Raw genomic sequence first — 12,923 nt, 5'->3', positions numbered from 1 at the left:
ACTAGTAGCCTGGTTGACTTGGACATACACGCTGAGATTGACTTAACCCTCGGGCTGGAGAGGGTGCCCAACTCAGTCCTGGATACCAATGGCCTCCACCTCACTCCTGCCCCCAGACCATGCTCACTGAACCTGCTGAGCCCCTGCCCACACTTGCACTCCCCCTTGTAGAGCCGCCTCACCTATCCTGAGGTGTCTGCAAGAACCGGACGATGCCGTGGTGGCTATTTTGCAATAGAGGTGTAAATGGGCCATTGAGGCCTGTAATGTTGCATAGATGGGGCCTTTACTTCTGCCATTTGTGCAATATTACATTTGTGGAAGTTCCCAAGTCTCCATTTTGTTTTCAAATGGCCACTGCGGGAATAATGGGTGCTTGCAGACAGCTCCGGATCGGTGCGGGCAGCTCAGCAAGCAGGTTGTGAATGGATCCAGCAGCCCCTCAAATAGGGGCAGAGGTGCAGCGGGGACCTGGAGGACCTGGACAGTCCATCCCTCCACTGGGGTAAAACATTCAGGAAGCAAGAGTGAGACATACCCAAAGTAATCTCAACATATCTACGCTAGGTACTTGTCAATGTAATTGTGAAAACATTTTGCTGTCTGTTAGTATCTTTTCCTCTTTGAATGTAGCTCCATCCCTTTCTAAGGGGCATCTCATGCAACAACAGTGCAGGAGAGACAGTGCAGTTTGATGAAAATGGAGATGCTGTCACAGGATTTGATGTTACAAACTGGATCATTTTCCCAAATCAATCTTTTGTGAGAGTTAAAGTGGGAATGTTCAATCCACAAGCTCCTCCCGGAAAAAAGTTAGCAGTCCGTGATAAAAATATTGTGTGGCCTAGGACATTCAACCAGGTGAGACCAGAAAAAGCATGCAAGACGTAGCACAAATGGTCCATTTGTTTGTTTGTTTACAAATTATTTCACATCACCTGTCATGTTCAGCATACATAGGTAGGAGGCAACAATAGAACCACAAAAGGAATTAAAGAGGCAGGGGAGTGCCCGTTTAGTTGAGGTGAGTCACACACACACACACACCTCCGCCACTATAACCTCAAAATTATATTGATTATCAAAATGACACCACTTGAGCTAATAACTAAAAACCTGGTTTCCATGTTCTACCTTATGCGGTCTACAATTGCACAAACATTCAAATAAATCTGTTAATGCGGTCACTGGTACAGTTTGTTAAACAGTGCTTCCAATTGGCACATGTATTTATTTTTTTCCTCCAGTTCCAGTATGGCTTATCATTCTTTCCCATTTTGGTGAAAACTCCTTTCCTCATGCTTGTTGAAGAGGTGTGTTTTTATTGGTTTGATGATGTTCTGAGCAGTAGCTTAAAAATATTAAGGTTTTCCTGTCCCATTATAACCCAGGGCAGCAAATGCTGGCAAAGTTATCTCATGCATGCTCAGTGTCATTCTGAAACTAGAATGCTGCAAGTACATCAGTGTTTTCAAAGGGTTTTGCAGAGGAAATCAACGGCATTCTGTGATCAGTGCTGATTTCTTCAGTTATGAGATGTGATCCCACAATGTCAGGCTACAAATTATACACAGACCGGGGCTCCAGTGAGGGAGGGGGTGCGTACGTGGACATTAAACCATTAACCACCCTCTCCTATTGTCTCAATGTGAACCAGTTCACCATGTCTCCATTTTTCATTGCCCTAACGTTTTGTGCTTGCACAGGCTTTTTAGGACGTTTGTACACAATTCTGAAGGATTAACTGGAAGCCAGACAACATGTCTGTGCCCACATCCCTGTGCCTATATCAGCCTTGCAGGCTTGCACACAGTCAGGCGAATCAAGGAATAGGGCTTCAGATTCAGACAGAGTGCTTCTGTCTTCCATAACACCTCTACATAACCTTGTCCACACACCACCCACCTCAGTTTCTCTCTCTCTCTCTCTCTCTCTCTCTCTCTCTGTGTGTGTGTGTGTGTGTGTGTGTATGTGCACCTTGGCCTCTGTCTCTAACACACACACACACACACTTCTTGAACTGCTTGGCCAGTTCAGGCTTTCTTCAAGAATGTTCAAATATTTGTTCCTTCTGAGGATTCTCTCCTTGCTTGTAGTGCTGATGTATGTGTGCTGCCAAAAATATATATGTATGATAAATGCAATGTGTGCCATGATCACTCTGTCACTTGCAAATCATAGTTTGTTTCATGCAGCCATATGTTTGTTGGATTACAACAACAACAACAAAGCCAAAAGGAAGTCTCCCAGTTTCCAGCCCAACAGGGATGGCTGTTTTGGCTCAACCCTAGCACAAACATGCACCTAACACATATACTCACTGGCACAACAGAAAGGTAATTTACATATGGTAAGGAGTACCACAGACACACTACTGATGCTGGGGATACACAAACACATACCGTACTGAAAAAAAAAAGCATGAAGGCTGGGGGTGGTCTCCATAATCTATTACTCTTTCATGCTGGTCACCAGGAAAATCCATCACCCTGCCACGGGCTATGATGGCCTACATCTTGCACTGGGCCAAATAGACAGGTTCTGGATGCTGTTGGGGACTTCACAGCATGCTGCCCAAAGGCCTACCTGGCTGGGCTAACTAAAGTGATTTCACATGTGGTGTTGGACAACTCTAGGTGTCAGGAGCACCCTAGCTGCCTCTTACAGTCCCCTCCAATCGCCAACTCAAGACTAGGGATGTCAGAGAATTCCGCCACGGATCTCGGTGAGGCTGAATGCCAGTGCATTCGGCCCCCAAAATCCGTGGTGGAACAAAGCCTCCCCAACACATGAAAGGTGCACAAAATGGAGCATTTACCTGCTGCCGTCCGCGCTGACTTGCGAATGGTGCCACTATTAGCGTTCCCCTCCCCCCCCGCCATAATAGCCTACGTGAATATTTACGTAGGCTAAAATGGCTAAAAAAAGGGAACACAAATAGCGGCCGCCGTAGCTACCGCCATTTGCATACGCTGTTGTGGGGTTTTTTGGCTTGCCATGATGGGCTACATAGATACACAGAGTGATGCCGGCCCAGGGAGAATTCTGGGGGGAGGGACGGAGCGCCTCCCCCCCACCGCGAATCCAAGCTGCAAAAAGGTAAGTGACTTTCATACATCCCTACTCAAGAAACAGATGATGAGGATTCTTTCCAAGGCTTTATTCCTTTATTACTTAATGACTCTTAGAGATACTAGTCACTAGCGACTAAACAAGGAACTGCACTGGGGTAGATAGCAGAGTAGCCTAAGCTCCAGGTAACTTCCATAACTTTAATTAGGGATGGTGGAGGATTCTGCCACAGACTACAATGAAGCCAGATTTGAAACAATCTGGTCCCCCAGACTCTGTGGCAGAATGGAACACTTACCTATACCTCCCCGCGGAATCCTCTTCTGCCGGAACCTCCGGCTCCAAATTGCCAGTGATATAGCCGCCATGCCATGTTGATGGCTAAAGGGGACTGACGGTGGATGCAAATGGCGCCCAGGATGCCATTTGCGGCTATAAAGGCCTTAGTTTAAGGTAAATGCAGCTGTAAATGGCTGTATTTAGCTTAAACTAAGACCCTTACAGCCACAAATGTCATCAGGGATGCCATTTGCAGCCCAGTTTTTTCACCTGATAGGCTACGCAAATATATGCATAGCCTATTGCATGAGTGAAAAGCACAGATGCCAATGGCATCCAGGACACTATTTGCGGCCGTAAAAATCTTTGTTTAAGCTAAATGCAGTCATTTACAGTAGCATTTACCTTAAACTAAGGCCTTTACAGCAGAAAATGGCATCCAGGACGCCATTTGCATCTGCAGTCACTCAAGTCAAGTCCCCTTCAGCCAGCGATACTGCATGGCAGCCAGATCACTAGGACGTCGGAGCTGGCCGGTGGCTTGGCAGAATTGCCATGGAGCCAGCCGAACAGGATTCCGGGGGGAGGAACAGATCACCTCCTCACTGTGGGTGGCTTCCCAACGAACTGGAAGGTAGAGAAGCCAGCCATCCCTAACTTTAATATTGGACACACAGTGGCTGTGAAGATCCCATCTATGTAATATTAAAGTATTATAGAAATATCACATGCTCTAGTGGTCCTTGCAGTCTTGAAGGAGGTAGTGGGGTGCAGGCTTCAGGCATTCTTGGATGAAGCTGATTACCTTAACCCATTTCAGTCTGGCTTCAGGCCCAGGTTGCAGATGGAATAAGCCTTGGTTTACCTTTTTGAAGGGGGTGATTTGTGTGGGGGGGAGGCGCTCTGCACATCCCCCCAAAATCATAACCCGGGTGGCTCCGCTCCGTGGCAACTCCACGGAGGCGCCGGCTGGGAGCATTCACAAGCATGCTGAGCCTGCAGACGCAAATGGCGGTAGCTACGACGGCCACCATTTGCGTTCCTGTTTTTTTGCCGTGATAGGATACGTGTGCTCCTGTTTTTGATAGGCTACATGCTCCTCGCAAATAGCGTCCCTGCATTAGCCATGATAGGCTACGTAAGTATTGGCATAGGATATCACGCCAAAGGTGGGGAAGCGAACAATGGCCGCAGACGCGACCGTCCTTCGCAAAGCAGCGAAGGTAAGTGCTCCGTTTTGTGCACCTTGGTGGGGGTGGTGGGGCGGCGGGCTTCGTTCTGCCACAGATTTCGGGGGGCCAAATGCACTGGCATTCGGACTCACCAAGATCTGTGGGGGAATTCTCTGACATCTGAAGGATGGAGGAGTGCAAGCCTATCGCTGTTTATTGATCCCTCATTGTCTTTTGATACCATCAATCACAGTATCCCTTTTCACTGCCTTTGTGACATTGGGACACCATTTTATGAAGGTTCAGCTTTTACACACAGTGTGAGCACTAGAGATAATATTGGGTGAGTGAGCCTCAGACCCATGACATAACATGGGAGCTGAGGAGCCTCACTGCACACTATTTTATCCCCAATGTGGTAGGAGATCAATATGATGCAGTTGGAGGTGGTCATTGGGTGATCAAGGGCAGTATGCTGATAAAACAAGCTTTCCCTGTTTTGATATTCCTTATCATACCACTTCCCCATTTTATTGTTTCTTTTTATTTGTATATATTAACGCTATATTTTGACAGTCATTGGATACTCTTGTATGTCACCTGCTTAGAAATTTTATCAACTCCAACTAGGGATGGCGGAGACTCCACGAATCTTCGGGAGGCCTAGCGTTGAGGAATTCGGCCCCCCGAAAGTGTTGGGGAAATTCTACGCTGGCCCCCCGCTCCCCCCCGGGATGGGACTTACCTTCAGCGAATGTCCCTCTTGGCGGCGGGTCCCGGCAGCGTTTCGGCGGCGTTTCGTTGGTGGCGGGGGCGGCGGCCAGTCTCCTGACCGGCTGCCACCGCTGCCATTACAAAATAAAAAAGTAAAAAAAAACCCAAAACACACACACCTGTGATAGGCTACGTGACAATTTACGTAGCCTATCACGGCTAGATTTCCAAAGTCAGCCGTGATAGGCTACATAAATCGTCACGTAGCCTATCACGGGTGACTTTGGGGAAAAAAAAGTGCGTACGCAAATGGCGGCAGCCCATGGGTGCCACCATTTGCATTCCTTATTTTGGCACATCTAGTCTACGTAAAGATTTACGTAGACTACGGCGAAAATAAGGGCAAAGCAAATAGTTCCCTTATTTTCGCCGTACTCTACGTAAATCTTTACGTAGACTATACGTGCCAAAATAAGGAACGCAAATGGCGGCGCCCATGAGCCGCCGCCATTTGCGTATGCGCTTTTTTTCCCCCCAAAGTCACCCGTGATAGGCTACATGACAATTAACGTAGCCTATCACGGCTAACTTTGGAAATCTAGCCGTGATAGGCTACGTTAATCGTTACGTAGCCTATCACAGGGTTTTGGGGTTTTTTTACTTTTTCTTTCACTGCTGGGGAGACGGGGCGCTTCTCCCCGGCCTGAATTTCGGCCGGGCGAGGCGGGGCACCTCCCCCCTCGGCCTGAATTTCGGCCGGGCGAGGTGGGACACCTCCCCCCCTCACCTGAACTTCACAAGTGAAATCACAACTCTCAAAAAAGCTTTATCTCAGACCTAACCACTCTCTACCAATGTCTTTGATTAGGTGCTGCCCATTTCTCTGTGTAATGACAACTGCCATCCTGGTTACATCAGGAAAAAGAAGGAAGGGGAGCCATTTTGCTGTTACGATTGTGCCCCATGTCCTCAAGGGAAGATTTCTTATCAGAAGGGTAAATGTCATAGATCTGCACACATATCAAGCATGCTACGTATCATATAATATCATGCAAAACTGATATAATGAAAGTTGGCATGGTCTTTGGTTTGGAAGGAGTAGGAACAGGTTACTGACCCTTGAACATCTGTGTCTCTGAACGTTTTATACACTTATTGATGAAAAGATGATAGACAGGTAGGCAGGCAGGCAGACATGTTCTATGCTGGTGTGGAACTTGAAAGGAGCAGGTCACTGGGGCCAGAATGACTAAAAGTCTTCCTGAATAGTCCTTGGTAAGTTTCCTGGCATACCTTTTGTAATGGAATTTAAAGAAAGAAATTCCCAGGAGGGCTTAGAGATAGTTCAAGAAGATGACTAATTCTTATGCACCCACTCCAACCAGGGGGTTGGACAAGCTAGGTGTAAAAGGGAAACAAGACAGGACCTTTGCTGAGCTAAAAGATGGAATGACAGTGAGAGTGAACTTAGCTGTAAACTCTGGAAGTGTTTGGATTGTATTAGGGAAGTCAGAGAATTCTGCCACGGATCTCAGTGAGGCCGAATGCCAGTGCATTCGGCTCCCCGAACTTCGTGGCGGAACAGCCTGCCACCCCCCTGCCCCCCCACGGATCCCCCCCTGCCCCCCCACGGATCCCCCCCCAGAATGAGACTTATCTTGGGTGGATCTTCCGGGCCTCCACCGCCGCCATTTCCAGACTTGTGTAAAAAAAAAAAAGACATGATAGGCTACGTAAACATTTACATAGCCTATCATGGCTAGGTTTAAAAAAAAAACAATCATGGTTGGGTGGGTTTTAAAAAAAACAAAAACCGGATACGCAAATGGCAGCGGCTACGGCCGCCACTATTTGCGATCCTTTTTTTTACCATCTTAATCTACGTAAATATTTACATAGACTATGACGGCGAAAATAAAGAGGAATGCAAATAGCGTAGTGGGTGCTATTTGCGTCCTCTTTTGATTTGCCGTTTTAGCCTACATAAAGATTTATGTAGGCTAAAACGGTGAATGAAAAAGGGACACAAATAGCGCCCGCTACGCTATTTGTGTTCCCCTTTATTTTCGCTGTCATAGTCTATGTAAATATTTACGTATTTTTTTTAAGGCAGACGTGATAGGCTATATAAATCTTTACGTAGCCTATCACGTCTTTTTTTTTTTTAACAATGGAAATGGTGGCTGCGGCAGCCGGTCGGAAAACCGGCCACCTCTGCTGCCGCCGCCAGAGCCACCACCACCCGGAAGATCTGCCCCAGGTAAGTCTCATCCCGGGGGGGATCTGCGGGGGGTGGGGAGTGGCAGGCCATTCCGCCACGGGGTTCGGGGGGCCGAATGCACTGGCATTCGGCCTCACCGTGATCCATGATGGAATTCTCTACCATCCCTACGGCCGGCTGTGCTCCGCGGTGGTTCCACGGAGCAGTCGGCCAGGCCCAGGCCAGAGACGTCTGCAGCCAGATTTCCGGCCGTGAAAGGCTCTGGGTAAAAAAACAAAAATAAAAAAACCATGTATGCAAATGTAGACTAAAGTATGTAGTATGTAGACTAAAACGAAGACAAGAAAGGGGAACGCAAATAGCTTAGTGGGCACTATTTGCTTCCCTTTTGGATTCACCGTTTTAGCCTACGTAAATATTTATGTAGGCTAAAACGGCGAATCAAAAAGGGATGCAAATAGTGCCCGCTATGCTATTTGCGTTCCCCTTTATTTTCGCCGTCATAGTCTACATAAATATTTACGTAGACTAAGATGGCCAAAAATAAGGAACGCAAATGGCGGCGTCCGTAGCCGCCGCCATTTGCGTACGCTTTATTTTTTTTTAACTCAGCCATGATAGGCTACATAAATCTTTACGTAGCCTACCACTTCTCTGTAAAACAAACAAACAAACAACAAGACTGCAAATGGCAGTGGTGGCAGCTGGTCAGAATACCAGCCGCCACCGCCCAGAACATCCACCCCAGTTAAGTCTCGTCCTGGGGGGGATCCGAGGGGGGGTTGGCAGGCCATTCCGCCACAGATTTTGGGGGGGCCGAATGCACTGGCATTTGGCCTCACCAAGATCTGTAGCGGAATTCTCTGACATCCCTAGGTGATGATGTTTTGTGAGCCAAAAGAATGAGAGTGAACTTAACTGTAAACTCTGGAATTGTTTGGATTGTATTTCCCTCTCTGGAGTTCTGATGTGGGATTTATTATTATTATTAATAATATTAATATTACTATTTGTATTATTATATAAGCAGGGATATTATTATAATATAAGCAGGATAAGCAGGGTTGCTATATAGGGATGGCACGGGTGCCCAATTCAATCCATAAATACAGTCGACCTCCTCCTACCTGCACCCCCAAGCCATGCTTGCCAAGCCCCTGCCCCCCCTTGCCCCCTACCCATGCTCTGCAAATCGCCTGCACTCACCCCGGCCACCTTGTCAAGCTTTGCAGTCGCCATTTTCTGAGAAATAAAATGGCAATTGTGAAACAGAGCACTTACCTGGTGCCATTCGCTCTGCTTTGCGAATGGCGGCCGCATCTGCAGCCACCATTCACTTCCCCATTTTTGCCATGATAGGCTACGTAAATTTGCATCCCTGCAGAGGCTGTGATAGCCTACATAAATATTTATGTAGCTTATGATTGCAAAAAAAGGGAACTCAAATGGCGGTGGCTACAGCTGCCGCCATTTGCATTCCTGTTTTTTTGCCATGATAGGCTACGTAAACATTTACATAACCTATCACGGTGAAAGACTAGGGTGCAAATGGCAGCCGCTACGCCATTTGCACCCCTGCTTTTTGCCATGATAGGCTACATAAATATTTATATAGCCTATCACAGCCTCTGCAGGGATGCAAATTTAGCCGCCGCCATTTGTGTCCACAGGCTCCACACGCCTGTGAATGCACCCGGCCGGCAACTCCGCAGAGCTGCTGCAGAGTGGAGACGGATGGGTTAGGATTTCCCACCTCCCCCAACTCCACGAATCACCCCTTCAAAAAGGTAAGCGACTTTCACACACCCCTGATAAATGCAGATGAATGTGGGCAGTGTTGTCTGATAAGGATAGGATCTTTGAACCATGCTACACTTTTGCTTTAAGGCCTCTACTATCTCCCTAGATTGTATCAGCTGTCTTTCTCTCATATAAAAAAAAATGCTACTTTTTCCTTTTCAGATATGGATTCCTGCACTGAATGTTCAGGAGATCACTATTCAAACATAGAGCAGAATCAATGCATTCCCAAGGTTATAAGCTATCTCTCCCATCAAGAAGCTTTGGGGCTTTTGTTGTCTTTATCTGCTGTTGCTTTTGCTGTGATCACAGCTTTGATACTTGGAAACTTCGTGAAGCACCAGGACACTCCCATAGTCAAAGCCAACAACCGGAGCCTCACCTATATCCTCCTCATCTCTCTTCTTCTTTGCTTCCTCTGCTCCTTGCTGTTCATCGGACAGCCAAAGAGGATGACCTGCCTTCTCCGGCAAACAGCTTTTGGCATCATCTTCTCAGTTGCCCTTTCTGCTCTTTTGGCAAAAACCATCACTGTGGTTCTGGCATTCATGGCAACCAATCCAGGATCCAGAATGAGGAAATGGGTAGGGAACAGGTTGGCCAATTTTATAGTCATGTCCTGCTCCTCTATTCAAACAGGGCTTTGTGTGAGTTGGATAAGCACTTCCCCTCCATTCCCAGATATGGACATGCATTCACTGAATGGGGAAATTGTAGCAGAATGCAATGAAGGTTCAGTCACCATGTTCTACACTGTCCTGGGCTACACGGGCTTTCTGGCCATTGTTACCTTCACAGTCGCTTTTCCAGCCAGAAAATTGCCAGACAGTTTCAATGAGGCCAAATTTATCACTTTCAGCATGTTAGTCTTTTGCAGTGTTTGGCTCTCCTTTGTTCCAGCCTACCTCAGTACCAAAGGAAAATATTTGGTGGCGGTGGAGATCTTCTCTATCCTAACTTCCAGTGTTGGCTTACTGGCTTGCATCTTTTTCCCCAAATGCTACATTATAGTGTTGAGGCCTGACCTAAACATCAAAGAGCAAATAAAAAGAACAAAATGAAGGAGAAAAGCTTTGGAAGAATGTGAGAATCAACCTTCATTTTCCAAAATGTATGAGGCATTAGTCTGCGTTGCATATGAAGGAAAAATATTGCCCCTACTTCTCAGCGAAACCTGGCCCATTGTATCGATGAACAGGGAATCAGATTCCATTCTTATTAATCCATAAGTTCTACTGAGATCACTCTGGGTTGCTCCCTCATAATTGTCAGCTGAAGGACTTGGCTGGTGACTACACACCTGCTACACATTTATCCCACAGGCTACAAGGGGAGTGAGACATACTTCCTCTGGCTAAATCCACATTCCATATGTTTTCAGTGTTGCTTTGATAGAAGCCCAGTGCTTTCTCATGATAGCATTAAAAAAACAACAACAACCTCCCTCTCTTACCAAATTTCTAGATGTAATTCCTCAGATGGTGGCAAAAAAACAAAAAAACAAAAAACCCAACCACACAACCACACAACCTGGTGGATATTGTTCAGTTCATCAGTAATCATGTCCAAGATTTGTCTCCCTCAATGATGCTATTGATCTGTTTATGTCTTGCATGGTATATTTCATATGACTCAAACACACACACACACACACACACACACACTCCATGTTCTCTGCATCAAGCTCTATATCACTGTTTTTTTCAAGGCTTGAGTTATCCGTTTCATTGACTTCTGAGTGTGTGATTCTAACTTCCCTGGCGTATGATTTAAATTCACTTTGGTATTTCTTGGATACACAAATAATGCTTTCCAGTGCCTTGTCTAAATTCTCTGACTTCCTTAACGTTTTGGAGTATCACATTTTCCACTGCACTGAGTGCTCAATGTTGTTTGGCTGCCAAGCTAAGCTAGCTTTTTCCTATAGCAAGTTGGCCAGTGATGAAACTTGAGCCAGTCAGAAATAAAATCTGTGTGAGGTGCAGCCCAAATGTCAAGAGGGTAAATTACAGGTGAAGCTAGCAGGTCTCAGACATCCTCCAGGTGAAACTGAGTGCTGAACAACTGGCAGGGATCTGGACTGCTGGAAGGGTATCACACTGCGCACATGCACTGAGAGGGTAGAACTGCCCACAGTAGTCAGCTCAGAACCTAGGTCGGTGTCACGGGGCAATTTTACAGCAGGACATCCAAGCAAAGCTGCTGAGGCAAAATAAATCCATGATCTTGTTCTTTTCCTTGCTGGCCGATAGGGAGGGATGTTGCGAGTGTCCGTCTGGGGGCTGGAGCTTGGTGCATTCCTCCAGATCCGCCTCACAGACGCCAGTCCATGACTCCCTCCTCATGTGCGACTTGGCATGCCAAATCGGGCAAAAGTGGCAGCCACTACCCCATGCCCAAATGTGGCTCTCAGCAGCAGTGGTGGCAGGATTGGAGCCAAGAGGGAAGCGCCATGGTGCTTTGCTCTTGGCTCCCATCCTGCCCCCTCTTCTGCAGCCACAGAGAACAACTGCACCCCTCACTGCCAAGCACTGGCATCCTGTTCCCATCCTGCTGCCTCTGCTGAGAACAACCATGAACTTCACAAGTTCTGAGTCTTGGTCCAGCCTGCGGATATACAAAATTATATCCACAGGTTGCAGGATAGCACTTTTCTTTGTGTTCTTCACATCAACCTAAACTGAGCAGGAAGTCATCTGAGATTACCTTTGCTCTGGGCAAAGAATGGGTGAAAAGTCAAGGCCACATACCACCTGTTCCTGCTTCAGTTGTTTGGCTGTTTTCAGTGTCACAATAACGTCAGCACATGGGAAGCAATTTTTCTTCCCTGAAATTATCAGTAAGATTAACTCTCCTGCTCACTAAGCCCCAAGGGATGTCTAGAGGCCTCAAGAAAAATGAGCAATAACATTGTTATAAAAGCCACCGATAATACTCAGAGCTGGACCAAAAGCTGTGTCGATGAGAGGGCTGATTATTTTCAGGGATGTTGGTACTGCTGGTTTTACTGGCATTTCTACAGAGCTAAAATATGAATAGTAGCTTGAGATATCTGCACCTACCAGTTCCATCTTTTCCCCAAAGCATTCCTCCTTCTCTTGATATTGCTTGATACATCAGTACTGGAAAGGGTTGAATATTTCACGGGGTTTCATGTGTGCGTGAGGTAGTAAGAAAAAGTGCTCTATGTTCAGAAATTTTAAAATGGAGGAATTGGTGTGCATATTCCCTTATATCAATTTAACGGTTTTTCAGTAGGGGTTTAATTTATATATATACTGTTATATGAAAACCCCTTATGTATTTTATTATACTTAGTGGTATATAAATATCACAAATAAATAATAAATACAATACATAAGGTCAGCTCTCATTGAAAGCAGTTTATAAACATGCAAATCTGAGACATTAAAAAATCCAGAGGAAAATAGGGGAATGTGTCTCTAAACGGGATCTTCTGACCTCCAAAGGATGTTGGTGGTGGTGTGGTTGCTTGTGCTGTTACCTCATTTTGTGTGCAAGACAAATTCTGTTCAACATAGCATGAAGACTCCTTCCTGTGAACGCAGAGTGAGTGACCATATCAGCAGTAAGCATGAGTTTTATCAACGGGGAGACCTTGTCATCGGACAGATTGCTTCTACGTTCTATTTCCTGTACCCTCC

At 46.3% G+C, this 12,923-nt stretch overlaps 1 pseudogene; it reads left to right on the top strand.

Annotated features, from left to right (window-relative positions):
• The first annotated feature begins 368 nt into the window (after positions 1-368).
• LOC146341774 (vomeronasal type-2 receptor 26-like) lies at positions 369-11,852 on the top strand (annotated as a pseudogene).
• Positions 11,853-12,923: the final 1,071 nt, after the last annotated feature.

This window comes from Heloderma suspectum, chromosome 6 (assembly GCF_057233095.1).
Source record: "Heloderma suspectum isolate Gila_16-S chromosome 6, 16-S_ref, whole genome shotgun sequence".
Taxonomy (NCBI): Eukaryota; Metazoa; Chordata; class Lepidosauria; order Squamata; family Helodermatidae; genus Heloderma; species Heloderma suspectum.
The sequence above is the reverse complement of the archived record's forward strand: the minus strand, read 5'-3'. Positions and strand labels throughout refer to the sequence as shown.